The sequence below is a fragment of the Diabrotica virgifera genome, chromosome 4, assembly GCF_917563875.1.
Source record: "Diabrotica virgifera virgifera chromosome 4, PGI_DIABVI_V3a".
Classification (NCBI taxonomy): Eukaryota; Metazoa; Arthropoda; class Insecta; order Coleoptera; family Chrysomelidae; genus Diabrotica; species Diabrotica virgifera.
Window position 1 is genome coordinate 95,396,746 of NC_065446.1, and position 12,868 is coordinate 95,409,613.

The window sequence follows — 12,868 nt, forward strand, 5'->3', positions numbered from 1 at the left end:
ACCTTGGGCACCAGGTAATCCGGTGGTCTATTCTGATGGTATATTCGTATTTGGCGACCTCAAAAACCCCCGAGTAATCCGTTTGCACCAATTTAATATCGAAAGCCCTCGAAAGTGCAGAAGATGACGTCCCTTGCAGTTACGTTGGGCACCAGGTGATCCAGAGGTCTGTTCTGATGGCATATTCCTGTTTAACCACCTCAAAAACCCCCGAATAGTCCAGTTGCATCAATTTAGTGCCGAAATCTCTCGAAACTCAAGAAGATGACGTCCTTTACAGTCGCCTTGGGCACCAGGTGATCCTAAGGTCAATTTTGATGGCATATTAGTACTTAGTGACGCCTAAAACCCGTGAGTAATTAGTTTGCATCGATTTAATGCCGAAAACCATCGAAACTCCACAAGATGACGTCTCTTGCACTGACCTTGGGCACAGGTGATCCGGGGATCAGTTCTGATTGCGTAATCGTATTCAGTGACCCCAAAAACCCCCCAAATAATAAATCTTGTTCCTTAGTATACTGATTTTGACTTTTTTTATATTCATGCAATTTTGGATGCATTTTATGCACTTTACAGTGCAATTATACATTTCCACCCATTTTTGAATAGAGACTTTTTTCCTGACGTCATCCTGAACATAATGCAAAAAACCGCAAGTCTCTATGTGCTGTGTTTAAAAATTTATTTATTTTGTACTAAATGCCCTCCTCTATTAATCTGCTTTGGCCATTTACTGAGATTATCTGATACAATATTTTCGAAACAAATTTTTAGATTGCAAACCAGGTGGAAGAAGTAAACGCAGAATACCCCGTCGAAATTGGAGAAGCAGAGTAAACGAAGATTTCAGAGAGAGAGAGAGAGAAAGAGAGAGAGATAGAGAGAGAGACATAAAATAAGATGCCTGAAATTATAGAGATTGTAGAAAATTTTGAAATGCCATGTATTAATATTTGACTAATACGGTATGCGGCAAAATAAACAGTTAAAATTCGTATGCCTCAAATTTGTATTTATAAGGCGCTCAAACGTACTGAGTGGTTTCCGGACGTCTTTATAACGTGTATGAATGTCGCGATAATATTAGGTGCTTCAGAATGGTTCTCAGTTTTGCAGAAAATTTTTTTATGGTCCGAAAACGGTCCAAACTTAAAATCAACAATGGTTTCAGCAGGACGGGACAACCTGTCACACTTCCAGGGAGTCTCTTCGAATACTGCGCGATCATTTTGAGAGTTGCCACGCACCATAACTAACGCCACCAGATGCGTACATATGGGAAATGCTGAAGGAATCAGACAGATCCACCGTCTGCCATTTCGGAAATGCGGACTAGAATTAAAGATTTTTTAGTGCCAGAGGCAGTGGCAAATCTAGAAATTGGCCTTGGGAGGGGAAATTGGCCTTAAAGGGGAACTTCCAATGGAAAACTAACCAAAAGACATAAAAAAAGATAAACTTAGATTACGTAAAAGATATAAATAATAACTTATAGGCACTAAGTTCCCTTAATTTTCCTAACTAGCATGTTATTGGGTTGAATTTGTCTTTCTGTTGTTTTGGTTTCATGTCAGCTACTATTTCCTGAATTTCCCTCCCGTAGATCCGCCACTGGCCAGATGGCATCTTTAACATCTGTTTTATCGGAAACGTGCGCCGTCGTGAATAATGTTTGCAAGGCTATATCATGTATACTAGATTTATATAATCATCATCATCATCATCATCAATGGTGCTACAGCCCTATGAAAGAGCCTCGACCTTCCCAAGTCTATTACGCCAGTCAGCCCTATCTATTACCAACCGTTGCCAGTTTGCAGCGCCTATTTTTCTCCCATCCTCATCTACACCAGTTTTGGCCTACCCCTATTTCTGCTTCCCACAGGTTGTGACATAAGGATTCTTCTAGGAGGGTTGTTATGCTGTGATCTTGCTAGATGTCCTGCCCATCTTAGTCTTCCTATTCTTATAAGAGATACTACGTCTTTACCACCAAATATATGTTTATATCTGTGGTATATCTCGTAGTTGTACCTCCTCCTCCAAATACCATGTTCACAGATACCACCGAATATTGCTCTAAGGATCCTTCGTTCAAATATAAGCAGAAGGTTTTCATCTGCCTTGGAGATGGTCCATGTCTCCGCATATGTCAATACTGGTTGTATAAGGGTTTTGTATATGGTTATTTTTGTGTTTTGGTTTAAGTTTCTGCTTCTCATATGTTTACTCAGTCCAAAATAGCATTTGTTAGCTAGGATTATCTTTCGCTTGATTTCTTCCGTCATGACGTTCTCCTTGGTGATCAGGGAGCCTAAGTATGTGAATTTGTCCACCACTTCAAAGGTAGAATTATCTGTTATAACAGTGAATTGGTGACCGATGTTTCTGGCTCTATTGTTGGGTGTTGATGCCATCATCTTAGTGTTCTCCTCGTTTACTTTCAGGCCCATATTTTTTGAGGCATTTGAGAAGGTGGTATACATTTCTTCTAGTTTGCGTGTTGTGCGGGCAACTAGGTCCACGTCATCTGCATATGCCAAAATTTGGGATGCTTTATTAAAAATGTTTCTTCTGTTGTCTATTCGGGCATCTCTGACCGCCTTTTTCAGAGCTATGTTGAAGAGGAGACACGCCAGCGCATCTCCCTGTCGCAGCCCAACATTCGTTTTAAACGCCTGTGATTGTTCGCCTTTATTTCGACTTTGCAAACAACTTTACGCATTGCAGCCTTAACCAATCTTATCAGTTTATTAGGGATGTGAAATTCATCCATGGCTTCATACAATTTATTTCTTAGGACACTATCATAGGCTGATTTAAAATCTACGAAAAGATTTATATAATCATAAACATTTCAATATTCATTTCACTACTACTGTTTATTTTGCAGCATACTGTATAATCAATAATAAATCCATTAATTTTAAAAATAGACCAAAGATATATAAGAAACCAGGAAAGTTATCTTATCTTCTTTGTTAATATAATTGATATTGACCAAGCCTTACATTCCTGTTCGAATTTTAAAATTGTTTGGAGTAAAGTTTTATAGAGTTTCGTAGTCCGGTCCTGCAGCTTATTAAACGAGAGGTTCCGGTAAAAATTCCTGTACCTTTAACATCCTATTGTGGTTTTTAACGTGGTCGCATTAGGAAATACATAAAATATCCCATCTGAACGTACGAAAAAAAAACCAGCGATTTAAGTAGAGCCGTCAAGTAGACGAAAGAACACATTCCTGAATGTCCCTTGTTAAATCGATTTTTCCTGCCTACACCGTACGCCTTCGCTCCCATCCTGACGCCGACTCATTTTGGCGTCCCCAATCCACACGAGCGTCGACCAAACATTACTCTTTAAATCTCAGAGGGCTGTGTCTCATTAGACACAATCCGGATCGTATTTTTTTACAGAAATCTCAGTGATTTGTGTTGTTTTTACCAATATGTTGTGAGTGGCTGACTTTTAAACACCTGGTAAGTCGATTGTAATGCTTTTTGCTTCTAAATTGAGACTTTTAACTCGCTGACACCTGTTAGGTGAGCCGTAACCTTGGATGCCCGTTTCTATATTTAACACCTACCCCGGTCTCTCTACAACCTTTTGACCTTTTTGTGAAAACCAATCAAAACAATCGGATTAAAGAATTATTATGTTATTGTTTATTTTTTCCGCTCGGCTAAGATAATTCCTGATTTAGGGGTGCTACTGTTCAAGCATATTGAAAATCAAGACATTAGAGACTCTGACGTCACATGGCGGGTATGTCTTTCGAGATAACATCTTAATCTTAAAAAAAAGGATATAGATGTGTATTATCATATTAAATGGTTAACAATAAACGCTTTAATACTAATATTATCTACTTAATATCAGGAAAATATCAGATATTTTTGAGAATAACAGATTCACCTTTGGCATTAAATTTTACAGATCGTTAGAATCAGAAACACGACGTCAGAGAGAGCTAAAGCTTTATGTAATCTTGAACTTTTTCCATTAATCATTTGAAAGCATTGCAGATTCATCACCGTCTTCTTAATTTTTTTGGGATTTTTTAGAATATTTCGTGATGATATACTAAAAGTCTAGAAATATGTATTAGACCAGAAAAATTGGCAAATAAAAAGCCTTTTTCACGACACTCTATGTAATACAGGTATCTAACAACTGATTTTGATAAATTTGGTGATAAAAAATGTAATAAACAAAATATGCAAAAGATTAAACGTCATTTTTTACTGATAATCAATATATAAATAATCTAAGATCGCTATTTGATTTTAAATACTAAAGGTACCGGAAGAAAGATAAATTATATAGAAAAGTAAGACGATTTTACTGAAAAAGCATAGAAAATCCTTTAAAATGAGAGTTTGTAAAGCAATTTTTGTTAATTTGTTGCTTAGTTATTGCAAAAACAACTTCAGAAGTCGATTTTTTCAGCGCAAACGTCCAATCTTTATAAATGTTTCAGTTGTACCTTTGTACGTTGTGTATAATTAAAAATTATATCTTGTACGCCATATATTTTTCCATAAGTTTCTATCTTGGGTCTTTTCTTGCCTAGGCGTCTCCCACCAGGTCTTCTTTGGTCTTCGTCTTCTGCTCCTCCCAGCAATTCGTAGATAAGCCAACACTACATTATCAGCATAAATCCAGCACCAGGGAATGTTACCCTGTAGTTTCGCTTTTATCTGATCCAAAACAAGGACTAAGCACCGAGCCTTGGTGAAATCTTGGACTTCTTTCTTATTGAGTCTCCACCACCGAATCTCCGGAGGAATTCTATCATATACTTTCTTATGATGAATATCATATATGAGCGTTTGTTTCTTTATTCCTGTATTTTTCAACCAACTACCTTGTAATGAAAATTGCATCTGTTGTTTATCTGCCTTGCATCAAGCCAAACTGATTATCGGATCTTCACGTATCAATTACTCTCTCCCATATTTTCATGGTGTAACTAAGTAGTTTAATGGCCCTGTAGTTTGTACTGTTTCTTTTTAGGTGTCGTGTCCGTATTCAGACGTTAGCCGTCATCATGTTTACAAGTTCCTGAAACCGTTCTATATCGGCTGCTGCGCGAAATAATTATTCTACTGTGAAACCACACCATTGTCTAATATTATACAACCATGAAAGTATTCTGTTTTTCTCCTCTTTATGATGTTTATGAGCAGACGTTCTGAATTCATCATTTTAAGAACATCTTCATTGAAAGTGTGCGAAACCCACGATATCTTTAGGATTCGTCGATAGCACCACAATTCGAATGCTTCTAATTTATTTAGCATTGCGGTTTTTATCTCACAACAATACAATAATATAGACCACCACATAACATTTCAGGACCTTCTTGCGAATATTCATCGACGGGCTTCGGTTACATAAAACTGGTTTCTGTAGCTTGTACATTGTTATATATCTTCCTTGGTTTTGTAAACAGGTACTAATATAGTGTTTCTCCATTCGTCTGGCATTTGTCCAATTTCCTTCTTCTTTCTCTTCTTCTTCTTCTTCTTCTTCTTCTTTTTCTTCTTCTTCTTCTTCTCCTTCTTCTTATATTAGGCCTCTTAGCCTGTTCTTTTTGAGTGTTTCCTGTTTCCTTTGAGTTTAACCGATTTTGAGCTCGTATTCGTAGCTGTGATGTTAACTGCCAGCTATCTCGCCAACTTTTAAACGGCTTTCCTATTGGTCTCTTACCTGTTGGCTTCGAATCCCTGGTTATACGGGCTATTCTCTCCCTGTCCATTCTCGGCACATGCTGATTACACTCTCGTCTTCTCTGTCTTCCCCACCGTACTATATCTTGTATGTTACAGAGATCTCTTATTCTGTCGTTCGGTATTTTGTCTCTCAGTGTTTTCCCCGTTATTGACCTCAACGTTCTCATTTCTGATGTTATCAGTATCCGCTTTAGACCAGGGCTCATCTGTAAAAATATTAGCACATTTGGACGTTGAGAGGTGACTCAAATTTTTTTTGCAAAAATTGCTTGAAAATAAATCAAATAATAATATTTGAGTTATCCTTCCTCTCAAAAAGGTCCGGAACATTGTTTAAATAATCAAAATGTCAAAAAATGAAGGAAAAATTCGATTTATTTCTTCGTTTATTGATTATAACTTGTAAAGTATTCATTTCCGAGAAAAGTTGTACTGACATAAAAGTTGCGTAATTAAATTTCCTACAATATAGAATTGGCTAAAAATTTAAAAAATAGTCACCCTTGTTGCAAAATAGCAATAATTGCGAAAATAACATACAAAAACAAGTATTCGCATTTTACTTTTTTCGACCATTTATGCTTCACTTAGGACCTTCATATTTCACACAGAAAAACTGTATGATACAGTAAAATAACACTGTAAATTTCATTAAGATCGGTTTAATAGATTTTGCAAAATAAATTTTGCAATCCAGCTTTCGCAAAAAAAAATTCATTTTTTCAAAATGTTACAAGACTGAAAATAAAGCAGAAAACAAGTTGAAATTGTTTTTGCTTATAGAAGTGTACTGTATCTTTCATTTGCAATTTTGCAAAATTAAAATTGATTAACTACCACGGCGTCAGGAATTTTTTTAAGTAAACATTCATTATTGGTGCTACGCGCAGGACAGCGGATAGTTTGCTCTTATTGGGCATTCCAATGACCTTTGATAATGATTGATACATTTTAATTTTTATTACATTTCGGTATAAATAAATAAATTTGTTTATTGCAAAATAAAAACACATACTCTATCCTTTAAAATAACACTTTTATTAGCAAAAACTTTATTGTTTATATATTTTAACTTATAGAATAAAAGTTTATTATTTTTAAACATATGCAATTGTTTAAACAATATTTCACAAACAATAATAAAATTAGTTTGATTTTTGTGGAATTAAAATATTAAAATACAACAAAATAAAGAGTAAGAAAATAATATATTACATAAAGATTAGAAGAAATTTTGGTGGAAATCAACTTGTGTGAATCGAACACCGCTGTCCTGCGCGTAGCACCAAAAATTAATGTTTTTTAAAAATATTCCTGACGCCGTGGTAATTAATCGATTTTAATTTTGATAATTGCAAATGAAAGCTACAGTACACTTCTATAAGCAAAAAAATTTCAACTTGCTATCTGCTTTATTTTCAGTCCTGTAACATTTTGAAAAAATGAATTTTTTTTTGCAAACGCTGGATTGCAAAATTTATTTTGCAAAATCTATTAAACCGATCTTAATAAAATTTACAGTATTGTTTTACTGTATCATAAAGTTTTTCTGGGTGAAATATAAAGGTCGTAAGTCTAGTATAAATGCTTGAATAACGTAAAATGCAAATACTTGTTTTTGTATTGTTTTTTCGCAATTATTGCTATTTTGCAACAAGGGTGACTATTTATAAAATTCTTTACCAATTCTATATTGTAGAAAATTTAATTACGCAACTTTTATGTCTGTAAAACTTTTCTCGGAAATGAATACTTTTACAGTTATAATTAAAAAACGAAAAAAAAATCGAATTTTTCCCTAATTTTTTGACATTTTGATTTTTTAAACAATGTTCCGGACCTTTTTAAGAGGGAGGATAACTCAAATATTATTATTTGATTTATTTTCAAGCAATTTCTGCAAAAAAATTTGAGTCCCCTCTTAACGTCCATCTCAAAACAGATCCGCCCTGGACTACTTGGTTTCTGCTGTGTCACATCTTGTTTCTATCGCGTACGTCAAGATCGGTCTTACACATGATTTGTATATGCCTACTTTCTCTTCCAGCCTCATATCTTTGTTTCTTCAGATGACATTCCTCATACATCCTGACACGTAATTGGCTTTATTTGCTTGCTTTCGGACGCTCTCTTTAACATCTCCATAACTACATATATTTCGACTTCCAGATATTCGAATCTCGAGACTTGTTCAATTAGTTCATTGTTACCTAATCACTAATTTGCATCTTATGGGTTCCCTTGACACTACCAGGGATTTTGTCCTAGCTGTTGATATTTTCATGTTGTAGTTCTTCACCACTGTATTAAAAGTTTGTGTCATTCGCTGTAGGTTATCCTCGTTATCGGAGAGTAAGATTGCGTCGTCAGCATAACAGAGGATTTTTATTTGTCCATTACTAAATTAAAAAGCAATTGGCTCAAGCTATCCCCTTGTCTGATTTCTACTTCCGATGTTAGTTCATTCTCGACTTTTATTATGGTTTTGTTCTTCGTATTAATGTCTTTAATTATCTTTGTCATCTTGTTGGGCTGATTTTTCTCCTTTAGCAATCTTAGCACATTTTCCAATCTTACACAATCGAAGGCATTAGTCAGATCTATAAAGCACACAAATGCAGGTTTATTATATTCCAGTGCTTTCTCAGCAATTTGTCTGGCTATGAATATGGCGTCTATTGTGGACCTATTTTTCCGAAAACCTTGTTGTTCCTCACTAATTGTGTATTCATTTATTTTATAGGCCAGTATTTTGTTGAAAGTTTAATAGTTGTGCTCAGCAAGGTGATGGTACGGTTACGGTAGTTGCTAGGGTCTTTGCTGTTTCCTCTCTTGTGTATAGGCATTAGGCCGGGCCGAAAAAGGGCAAACAAAATTTTTTTGGGAAATTTTAAACGGGCTAATAAAAAAAAGTTGTGTATGGTAGTCCTAATAATGTGTACCAAACATAGGCCGAATTAAATTATTTTTGACCGGGCCCCCGGGGGGCTAAAAAAATTACTCTTTTTTTGCTTTATTTTTGGGGCGGGCTATTGTCTAAGATATTAAAATCAATGCTACTAATTGTTAAAAAAAATTCATCATGATCTAAAAAGATTTAATCGGCCCCCAGGACTAAAAATATAAGAGAGGGGTAACCAACCAATGCATATTTATTTACTATTTTTGCGCTGTGAACTCTGCAGCTTTTTGCTTGAATCACTATTCGGCACAAAAGGTTTTTATATTGAACTATTATGCACATATTTAACATTATTTCGTATATTCATTTAACCCAGAACTCACCACGATGAGGTTGCTGCAAGGTGAGTTCCACTCGCCCACCCTCATTTGCTCAACATTTTTACTTACTCATCCCTTGAAGCATAGTGTCGACATTTACTTTCAAATATTGGCTAATTCTTTCTGGTATCAAGTTTAGCTCGAATATAACCATCTCTAGATTCTTCACCACACACTTTTATTGATGCATCAGTAATTATCTTCACACACCTCTCCACCGATTGAGTATGGCAAGGAAAATTGTCAAATTTTGGAACTTGTTTCACCATGTCCCACAATTATTCTTCGTCTGCTAAATGCTGTATTAGAGGAGGATATGTTACAGTGCTATTCATCCAGTCTATGAGATCTATGTAATCTTCTGCATCGAAATTGATTTAGGGATTTGGGATACTATGAAAGCACAATTTTTATATTGGCCTTCCTACATTTTAAAATCCTTCTGAGAGCATCATCTCTAATATGTTGACGTTAATCTGTTAACATACAAATTTGAATGATTTCCGGGTGCGCAAACTAAGCATTGTCTTAAATAACTTAATTGATAAATTGATGAGACATTATTCGGAAAATCTCTCGAGGGCTGCATTGATTTCCATAGATGCCTGGCACCATATTCCAATTTTGGCTGTGTTTTTATCTCAAACCTCATACGTGAATATTAGGGTGGATCGATTATCGCAAAATTTTTAAAAAATTGACACATTGATTTGGAATACCCACCAAAAGTTACCTTTGGTAATGACAATAAAAAAGTGTTATTACAACTTTTTGATAAAATGACATCTTCTGCCCTCTACCGGCCTTTGAAAATAAAAAAAATATTGGAATAATAATCACAAAATTTAAAAAAAAAATGACAAATTGAATTGGAATACCCACCAAAATTTACCTTTAGTAACGACAATAAGAAAGTATTATTACGACTTTTGGATAAAATTACATATTCTGCCCTCTACAGGCTTTTGAAAAACGAAAAAATAATTTGGCATTATTAACAGAAGCATTGTCCTGGCGGTCCTGGTTTGTTTAGTCCAGTCCAATCTTAGGGGTGCGGGGGTGCTGCGCCTTTGGACTTTCAGTAATGTTTATTAATAGTCTTACAGTTTCAATGTTCACAAAATTATTTTAAACTTCCTACTTGGGCCAAAGTTTGTGACCACTATGGGCTATCGGACAGATCTGCAGCAGCTGTGACAACGGCAGCGCTACAAGACCTTGGAATTGTTACCAACGCTAACACGAAAAATGTGATAGACAGAAACAAACTGAGAAGAGAAAGAGACCAATCAAGAAAAGGTTTTATGCAAAACTTCCCCGAAACTTTAAAGACCATATATTTTGACGGAAGGAAAGATAAAACCTTGGTTATCGAAAATATTGAAGGCAAGCACCACAGAAGAAACGCAATCGAAGAGCATATTTCAGTAGTTCAAGAGTCAGGCTCCATATTTTTAGTCCCTTTCTGAATCGACTCTAAGCATTTGTCGAAGTATTGTGAACTATTTAGAGAGTTATAGGTATAATGTAGAAGAACTAGTGGTAGTAGGATGTGACGGAACTGTCGTAAATACGGGAAGAAAAAATGGTGTAATTTATCAAGTAGAGTTAAAGTTAGGCCGCCCTTTACAAAGATTTGACTGACAGCTTCACTCTAATGAATTGTCTTTAAGGCATCTTTTCCAAAAGCTTGACGGTCAAACTCAAGGTCCAAGAGCTCTTGCAGGAACTATAGGAAATCAAATAGTGCCGATTTAATTGACTTACGTGTCGATCAGAAATATTTGTTTCAAATTTGTGTTGAAATTTTTACAGGGGAGTTCCTGGAAAAAAAGCTTCCTGGAAGATTCCACGGCTTCCAGGGGAAGCCCTGGAAAGTTGAGTCATTCTCGATGGCTGACTTGGCGAATCGCATTCTACGTCTTTATGTTAGTACTGAAAATCCAAAATCAGAATTAAACGGGTCTAGGACGTTTCATCGCCGCCGTTTCGATGCCGCCAGTTCGATGCCGATGCCGGCCGATTTATCGCCAGTCAATTAATCGCTATCTGATATATTTCCGAATTTTCGACAGTTACAATTATTATTTATTTTTAGTATTAATTAGGAATTCTAGGAAATGCGAGATATGACGGTGATGAAATGGACTGGCGATGAACCGGCGGCATCGAAACGGCGGCATCGAAACGGCGGCGATGACACGTCACATTCCGGAATTAAAGGAACTGACCAAATTTATTGTCACGGTTTATGCTCCTTTATGGTTTCAGATCAAATGCAATTCATCATGTGTGAATGGTGCAAAGAATGTTTTACAAACAATAAAGCGTAGTCGATGTCTAGAGCAAAATTTGAAAAGTGTTATAGACCCTGAAATTCAAAGAAATGCCTATTTTGTACATCCGGAAAAACTTCTGCTATGTTTGCTGCATGACACTCGTCCGCATATAAGAGAGCTTGCACTTCGTCGCATTCTCAATGCAAAAACTAAGGCCAATAATGACTCATCTAACATCCGACCTTTTATTATTCCACAAATTAATTTTGACGCAGATGACTATGTTGATCTTATTGATTGGCAAAACAATAAAATAATTTTTCATCCATTGCCTCAAGGTTTGAAAGTAGAGGATTTGAAAAATATTATTTCCGGATCTCCTAAGAAAATCATTGATATCGCTGCATTTCCCTGTCACACCCAATCTGTAGAGAGAATCGTGATTCTCGTAACTGAAGTATGTTCATCGGTTATTGGGTCACAAAAAAAGAGACAGTTTAATCAAGGCAAAAATTGATTCGCGCGAAGATATGCCAAAATTTGAGTCCAAAAAAGAATCCAAACAATAAAAAATCAAAATTAAGGGTGAGGGTAGAGAGTGGGTGGAAGAATAAATATGACATATTTCAAAAATATTTCAGTTGGATATCATTTTTATAATAATAATTTGTACGTATTACTTAACTTTTCATTTAAAATCATAAGTTCGTATTTTTTATTTTTTTTTATTTTTTCAACCCCCGGTAGAGGGCAGAAGCTGAAATCTTTTTGAAAAATCGCAAATAAAGATTAGGTTTGTAATACCAATTGGCAACTTTTGCGCACTATTCCAAAACAGTTTTCGAAACTTCGATTTTTCGATCCACCCTAGTGAATATACTTGTATTACAAACTCAGCTAAAATCTTTAAGCTTTCTCAAGGATCAATTGTAGCTACATAAACTCTAAGAATGCGGTTAGCTGTCGTGAACCAACGTGTTTGTGCCATCTTCCCTGGACTTTTCTCTGCCAAACTTTGAGAGCGTATTCCATCTCCAATTATTGCTTAGGATAGTTTGGACAAATATTATTGATCTGAACTTGGATCATTTTCATTTACAAGAGGCAGGACAGCTTTTATGGTGTTAAATTTAAAAACAGGCATTTTTCGTAATTGGAAAGAAGGGATCCAATCGGCTCAGAATATGAATAGAGACCTTTTGTGTGGTCATCTAGTTTTTGCAGCAAATATCGCAAAGGAAGTTCATTAGCGTGCAACGGGCATACACTCCACTGTAATGGTTTATTTACTCGCCTTTCTACAATTCGTATGATTCCACCTTCCAGCCCATATTTATATGTATTTGAACCATCACATCCCATAACACCTAATTTGCTTAGATCTATATTATGGCTTTGTAAGTAGTCTAATATTCCTTCGACAATATCTATGACACGAGACTGGCTAAGATCCAAGTACCCAAAATATAAACTACCGGGTCCTTCAATTAAAGCTATATGGTCTTTCGTTTTCATAATTCGTCTCGGCTTTCCGAATACCATGGTTTGATCTTTCCCTTCATCAAAGTG

General features: G+C 35.7%; 1 protein-coding gene across 1 annotated transcript in view; it reads left to right on the plus strand.

The window, feature by feature from the left end:
* The first annotated feature begins 3,213 nt into the window (after nucleotides 1-3,213).
* Nucleotides 3,214-12,868, plus strand: part of LOC114329806 (receptor-type tyrosine-protein phosphatase N2) — a 277,330-nt gene continuing 267,675 nt past the window's right edge. The window contains exon 1 of the mRNA XM_028279035.2: nucleotides 3,214-3,482. The gene's annotated coding sequence lies outside the window, so the exon portion shown is untranslated. The remainder of the gene's footprint in view (nucleotides 3,483-12,868) is intronic.